Source organism: Arachis stenosperma, chromosome 9 (assembly GCF_014773155.1).
Source record: "Arachis stenosperma cultivar V10309 chromosome 9, arast.V10309.gnm1.PFL2, whole genome shotgun sequence".
NCBI lineage: Eukaryota > Viridiplantae > Streptophyta > Magnoliopsida > Fabales > Fabaceae > Arachis > Arachis stenosperma.
Window position 1 is genome coordinate 133,373,332 of NC_080385.1, and position 6,933 is coordinate 133,380,264.

At 42.3% G+C, this 6,933-nt stretch overlaps 1 non-coding gene across 1 annotated transcript; it reads right to left on the reverse strand.

Moving 5' to 3' along the window:
• Window positions 1–223: 223 nt before the first annotated feature.
• On the reverse strand, window positions 224–331 carry LOC130952198 (small nucleolar RNA R71). The gene has a single exon (XR_009074379.1). It is a non-coding gene; the product is annotated as a small nucleolar RNA R71 (small nucleolar RNA).
• Between the last annotated feature and the right edge of the window lie 6,602 nt (window positions 332–6,933).

A 6,933-nucleotide genomic window follows, 5' to 3' on the forward strand; every position in this document is an offset into this window, starting at 1 on the left:
ATTGGAAGATCCTCATCAGTTCTTAGCTGAATTCTTGCAAATCTGTGACACTGTCAAGACTAATGGGGTTGACCCTGAGGTCTACAGACTTATGCTATTCCCTTTTGCTGTAAGAGACAGAGCTAGGACATGGTTGGACTCACAACCTAAAGAAAGCCTGAACTCTTGGGAAAAGCTAGTCAATGCCTTCTTGGCAAAGTTCTTTCCACCTCAAAAATTGAGTAAGCTTAGAGTGGAAGTCCAAACCTTCAGACAGAAGGAAGGAGAATCCCTCTATGAAGCTTGGGAAAGATACAAACAATTGATCAGAAAATGTCCTTCTAACATGCTTTCTGAATGGAGCATCATAGGTATTTTCTATGATGGTCTCTCTGAACTATCCAAGATGTCTTTGGATAGCTCTGCTGGAGGATCTCTTCATCTGAAGAAGACGCCTACAGAAGCTCAAGAACTAATTGAAATGGTTGCAAATAACCAATTCATGTACACTTCTGAAAGGAATCCTGTGAACAATGGAACAAATCAGAAGAAAGGAGTTCTTGAGATTGATACTCTGAATGCCATTCTGGCTCAGAACAAAATATTGACTCAGCAAGTCAATTTGATTTCTCAAAGTCTGTCTGGAATGCAAAATGCACCAAACAGTACTAAGGATGCTTCATCTGAGGAAGAAGCTTATGATCTTGAGAACCCTTCAATGGAAGAGGTGAATTACATAGGAGAACCCTATGGAAACACCTATAATTCTTCATGGAGAAATCACCCAAATTTCTCATGGAAGGATCAACAGAGACCTCAACAAGGTTTCAACAACAACAATGGTGGAAGAAACAGGTTTAGCAATGGCAAGCCTTTTCCATCATCTTCTCAGCAACAGACAGAGAATTCTAAGTAGAGCCACTCTGACTTAGCAACCATGGTCTCTGATCTAATCAAAACCACTCAAACTTTCATGACTGAAACAAGGTCCTCCATTAGAAATTTGGAGGCACAAGTGGGACAGCTGAGCAAGAAAATTACTGAACTCCCTCCTAGTACTCTTCCAAGCAATACAGAAGAAAATCCAAAAGGAGAGTGCAAGGCCATCAACATGGCCGAATTTGGAGAGGAAGGAGAGGCAGTGAACGCCACTGAGGAAGACCTCAATGGGCGTGCACAGACCTCCAATGAGTTCCCTAATGAGGAACCATAGGAATCTGAGGCTCAAAATGAGACCATAGAGATTCCATTGGACTTGCTTCTGCCTTTCATGAGCTCTGATGAGTATTCCTCCTCTGAAGAGGATGAGTATGTCACTGAAGAGCAAGTTGCTAAATACCTTGGAGCAATCATGAAGCCGAATGACAAGTTAATTGGAAATGAGACTTGGGAGAACAAACCTCCTTTGCTCACCAAAGAACTGGCTGACTTGTCTAGGCAGAAATTACCTCAAAAGAGACAAGATCCTGGGAAGTTTTCCATACCTTGTACCATAGGCACCATGACCTTCAAGAAGGCTCTGTGTGACTTAGGGTCAAGTGTAAACCTCATGCCTCTCTCTGTAATGGAGAAGCTAGGGATCTTTGAGGTACAAGCTGCAAGAATCTCACTAGAGATGGCAGACAACTCAAGGAAACAAGCTCATGGACTTGTAGAAGATGTTTTGGTGAAAGTTGAAGACCATTACATCCCTACTGATTTCATAGTCCTAGAGACTGGGAAGTGCATGAATGAATCCATCATCCTTGGCAGACCCTTCTTTGCCACAGCAAAGGCTGTAATTGATGTTGATGGAGGTGAACTGATCATTCAAGTGAATGAAGAATCCTTTGTGTTTAAGGCTCAAGGATATCCCTCTGTCATCATGGAGAGGAAGCATGAAGAGCTTCTCTCAAAACAGAGCCAAACAGAGCCCCCACAATCTAACTCTAAGTTTGGTGTTGGGAGGCCCCAACCAAACTCTAAGTTTGGTGTTGAACCCCCACATTCAAACTCTAAGTTTGGTGTTGGGAGGTTCCAACATTGCTCTGAGCATTTGTGAGGCTCCATGAGAGCCCTCTGTCAAGCTACTGACATTAAAGAAGCGCTTGTTGGGAGGCAACCTAATGTCATATTTTATCTATTTTCCTTTGTTATTTTATTTTTTTTGTAGGTTGATGATCATGAGAAGTCACAAAATCAATTGAAAAAGTAAAAACAGAATGAAAAACAGGAAGAAAAACAGCACACCCTGGAGGAAGAACCTACTGGCGTTTAAACGCCAGTAAGGCTAGCAGATGGGCGTTTAACGCCCAGTCTGGCACCATTCTGGGCGTTTAACGCCAGAAAGGGGCACCAGACTGGCGTTAAACGCCAGGAAAGGGCAAGAACCTGGCGTTAAACGCCAGAAATGGGCACCAACTCGGCGTTTAACGCCAGAATTGGCTCAAAACGCGTTTTTGCATGCCATTTGGTGCATGGATGACTTTTCCTTGACACCTCAGGATCTGTGGACCCCACAGGATCCCCACCAACCCCACCACCCTCTTTCTTCTTCACCCATTCACCAATCACCTCAATACCTCTTCCCCAAAAACCCTTCACCTATCAAATCCCATCTTCTCTTTACCACTCACATCCATCCTTCATAAAACCCCACCTACCTCACCCTTCAAATTCAAACCACTTTCCCTCCCAAACCCACCCATCCATGACCGAACCATAAGCCCCCCTCTCCTATATAAACCCTTCTTCACTCCTTCATTTTCACACAACCTAAACACCACTTCTCCCTCTCTTTGGCCGAACACAAAGCCATTCCCTTCTTCCTCATCTCTTCTTCTTCTACTCTCTTCTTTCTTCTTTTGCTCGAGGACGAGCAAACCTTTTAAGTTTGGTGTGGTAAAAGCATTGCTTTTTGTTTTTCCATAACCATTTATGGCATCCAAGGCCGGAGAAACCTCTAGAAAGAGGAAAGGGAAGGCAAAAGCTTCCACCTCCGAGTCATGGGAGATGGAGAGATTCATCTCAAGGGTGCATCAAGACCACTTCTATGAAGTTGTGGCCATGAAGAAGGTGATCCATGAGATCCCTTTCAAACTCAAAAAAGGTCAACTTTGATCAAAGGTTGGACCAAGTCCTCACAAACATTTGTAAAGAGGGCGCTCAATGGAAGAGAGATTCAAGAGGAAAGCCAGTTCAACTAAGAAGGCATGACCTCAAGCCCATCACTAAGAAAAGGATGGAGCAAACAAGAGATCTCACTCATCATGAAATCCCTGAGATACCTCAAGGGATGCACTTTCCTCCACAAGACTATTGGGAGCAAATTAACACCTCCTTAGGAGAATTGAGTTCCAACATGGGACAACTAAGGGTAGAGCACCAAGAACATTCCATCCTCCTCCATGAAATTAGAGAAGACCAAAGAATCATGAGAGAGGAGCAACAAAGACAAGGAAGAGACATTGAGGAGCTCAAGCACTCCATAAGATCTTCAAGAGGAAGAACAAGCCGCCATCACTAAGGTGGACCCGTTCTTTAATCTCCTTGTTCTTTATTTTCTTGTTTTTCATTTATCCATGTTTGTGTCTTATGATCATTAGTGTCTATGCCTTAAAGTTATGAATGTCCTATGAATCCATCACCTTTCTTAAATGAAAACTGTTTTTATTACAAAAGAACAAGAAGTACAGGATTTCGAATTCATCTTTAAAACTAGCTTAATTAGTTTGATGTGGTGACAATACTTTTTGTTTTCTGAATGTATGCTTGAACAGTGCATATGTCTTTTGAATTTGTTGTTCATGAATGTTAAAATTGTTGGCTCTTGAAAGAATGATGAAAAAGGAGACATGTTACTGAGGATCTGAAAAATCATAAAAATGATTCTTGAAGCAAGAAAAAGCAGTGAATACAAAAGAAACAAAAAAAAAAGAAAAGAAAAAAAAAAGAGAAGGAGAAAAACGAAAAAAAAAGAAAGAAAAAAAAGGAAAGAAATAAAGTTGTGATCCAAGGCAAAAAGAGTGTGCTTAAGAACCCTGGATACCTCTAATTGGAGACTCTAGCAAAGCTGAGTCACAATCTAAAAAGGTTCACCCAATTATGTGTCTGTGGCATGTATGTATCCGGTGGTAATACTGGAAGACAGAGTGCTTTGGGCCACGGCCAAGACTCAATAAATAGCTGTGTTCAAGAATCATCATACTTAACTAGGAGAATCAATAACACTATCTAGATTCTGAGTTCCTAAAGAAGCCAATCATTCTGAATTTCAAAGGATAAAGTGAGATGCCAAAACTGTTCGGAGGCAAAAAGCTACTAGTCCCGCTCATCAAATTTGGAGCTAAAGTTTCATTGATAATTTGGAGTCTATAGTATATTCTCTTCTTTTTATCCTCTTTGATTTTCAGTTGCTTGGGGACAAGCAACAATTTAAGTTTGGTGTTGTGATGAGCGGATAATTTATACGCTTTTTGGCATTGTTTTTAGTATGTTTTCAGTAGGATTTAGTTAGTTTTTAGTATATTTTTATTAGTTTTTAATTAAAATTCACTTTTCTGGACTTTACTATGACTTTGTGTGTTTTTCTGTAATTTCAGGTATTTTCTGGCTGAAATTGAGGGACCTGAGCAAAAATCTGATTCAGAGATTGAAAAGGACTGCAGATGCTGTTGGATTCTGACCTCCCTGCACTCGAAGTGGATTTTCTGGAGCTACAGAAGCCCAATTGGCGCGCTCTCAACGGCGTTGGAAAGTAGACATCCTGGGCTTTCCAGCAATATATGATAGTCCATACTTTGCCCAAGATTTGATGGCCCAAACCGGTGTTCAAAGTCACCCTCAGAATTCCCAGCGTTAAACGCTGGAACTGGCACCAAAGTGGGAGTTAAACGCCCAAACTGGCACAAAAGCTGGCGTTTAACTCCAAGAGAAGTCTCTACACGAAAATGCTTCATTGCTCAGCCCAAGCACACACCAAGTGGGCCCGGAAGTGGATTTTTATGTCTTTTACTCATCTTTGTAATTCTTAAGCTACTAGTTCCCTATAAGTAGGACCTTTTACTATTGTATTTTCATCTTCGGACATCTAGTTCTTAGATCAGATCTTGGTTCTTCTGGTTCCCTCTCTGGGGCCGAAACCAATGATCACTTTTGTTCTTATGTATTTTCAACGGTGGAGTTTCTACACACCATAGATTAAGGTGTGGAGCTCTGATATACCTCGAGTATTAATGCAATTACTATTGTTCTTCTATTCAATTCAGCTTGTTCTTGTTCCAAGATATCACTTGTTCTTCAACTTGATGAATGTGATGATCCGTGACACTCATTATCATTCTCACCTATGAACGTGTGACTGACAACCACCTCCGTTCTACCTTAGATTGAGTGAATATCTCTTGGATTCCTGATACACGATGCATGGTTGATCGCCTGACAAACGAGCCAGCCATTCCGTGAGATCAGAGCCTTCGTGGTATAGGCAAGAACTGATGGCGGCATTCAAGAGAATCCGGAAGGTCTAACCTTGTCTGTGGTATTCTGAGTAGGATTCAATGATTGAATGACTGTGACGTGCTTCAAACTCCTGAGGGCGGGGCGTTAGTGACAGACGCAAAAGAATCACTGGATTCTATTCCGGCCTGATCGAGAACCGACAGATGGATAGCCGTGCCGTGACAGGGTGCGTTGAACATTTCCACTGAGAGGATGGGAGGTAGCCACTGACAACGGTGAAACCCTTGCATAAGCTTGCCATGGAAAGAAGTGAGAAGGATTGGATGAAGACAGTAGGAAAGCAGAGAGACGGAAGGGACCAAGCATCTCCATTCGCTTATCTGAAGCTCTTACCAATGAATTGCATAAGTATCTCTATCTTTATCTTTATGTTTTATTCATATATCATCTATACCCATTTGAGTCTGCCTGACTAAGATTTACAAGGTGACCATAGCTTGCTTCATACCAACAATCTCCGTGGGATCGACCCTTACTCGCGTAAGGTTTATTACTTGGACGACCCAATGCACTTGCTGGTTAGTTGTGCGAAGTTGTAGTGATCACAATTTCGTGCACCAGAGCCGCGTTAGCACAACGCGAGGGTAAGATCCCCTATGTCATAGCTTATGCTTCTAAAACATTAGACGGAGCCCAATCCAACTACACTACTACCGAAAAGGAACTCCTAGCTATTGTTTTTGCTTTGGACAAGTTCCGAGCTTATCTTCTTGGTTCCAAGGTTGTAGTGTACTCGGATCACGCGGCACTGAAGTACTTGTTGGCCAAAAAGGAATCAAAACCGAGATTAATTCGTTGGGTGCTTTTGTTACAAGAATTTGACTTGGAGATCAAGGATAGGAGTGGTTCCCAAAACCTAGTGGCGGACCATCTAAGTCGCCTCAAACACACAAAAGGCGACACTACTCCTATCAATGACTCCTTTCCTTTAGATGCTTTGCACGCAATCTCGGAAGTCGTTCCTTGGTATGCCCCAATAGCAAACTACTTGGTTTCACGCACTTTCCCTCCCAATCTCAACAAACACAAAAAGGATAAGCTGAAAAGCGAATCCAAATACTATATTTGGGACGATCCCTATTTGTGGAGGTGTGGAGCGGACCAAATAGTGCGACGGTGCATGCCTCAAACCGAATTCCAAGCAATCTTGGACGCTTGCCATGCTTCCGAAGGAGGTGGCCACTACGGCCCCCAAAGAACGGCAAGAAAGGTCCTCGATTGCGGATTTTGGTGGCCAACTCTTCTCAAAGATGCTTCTCTCTATTGCAAATCCTGTCCTCAATGCATTCGGTTTGGAAATATTTCCAAGAAGGACGAAATCCCCCAACAAAATATGCTTTTTTGTGAAATCTTTGACGTATGGGGAACCGACTTCATGGGACCATTTCCAAATTCCAATGGCTTTCTCTACATCTTGTTAGCCGTCGATTATGTGTCAAAATGGGTGGAGGCAAT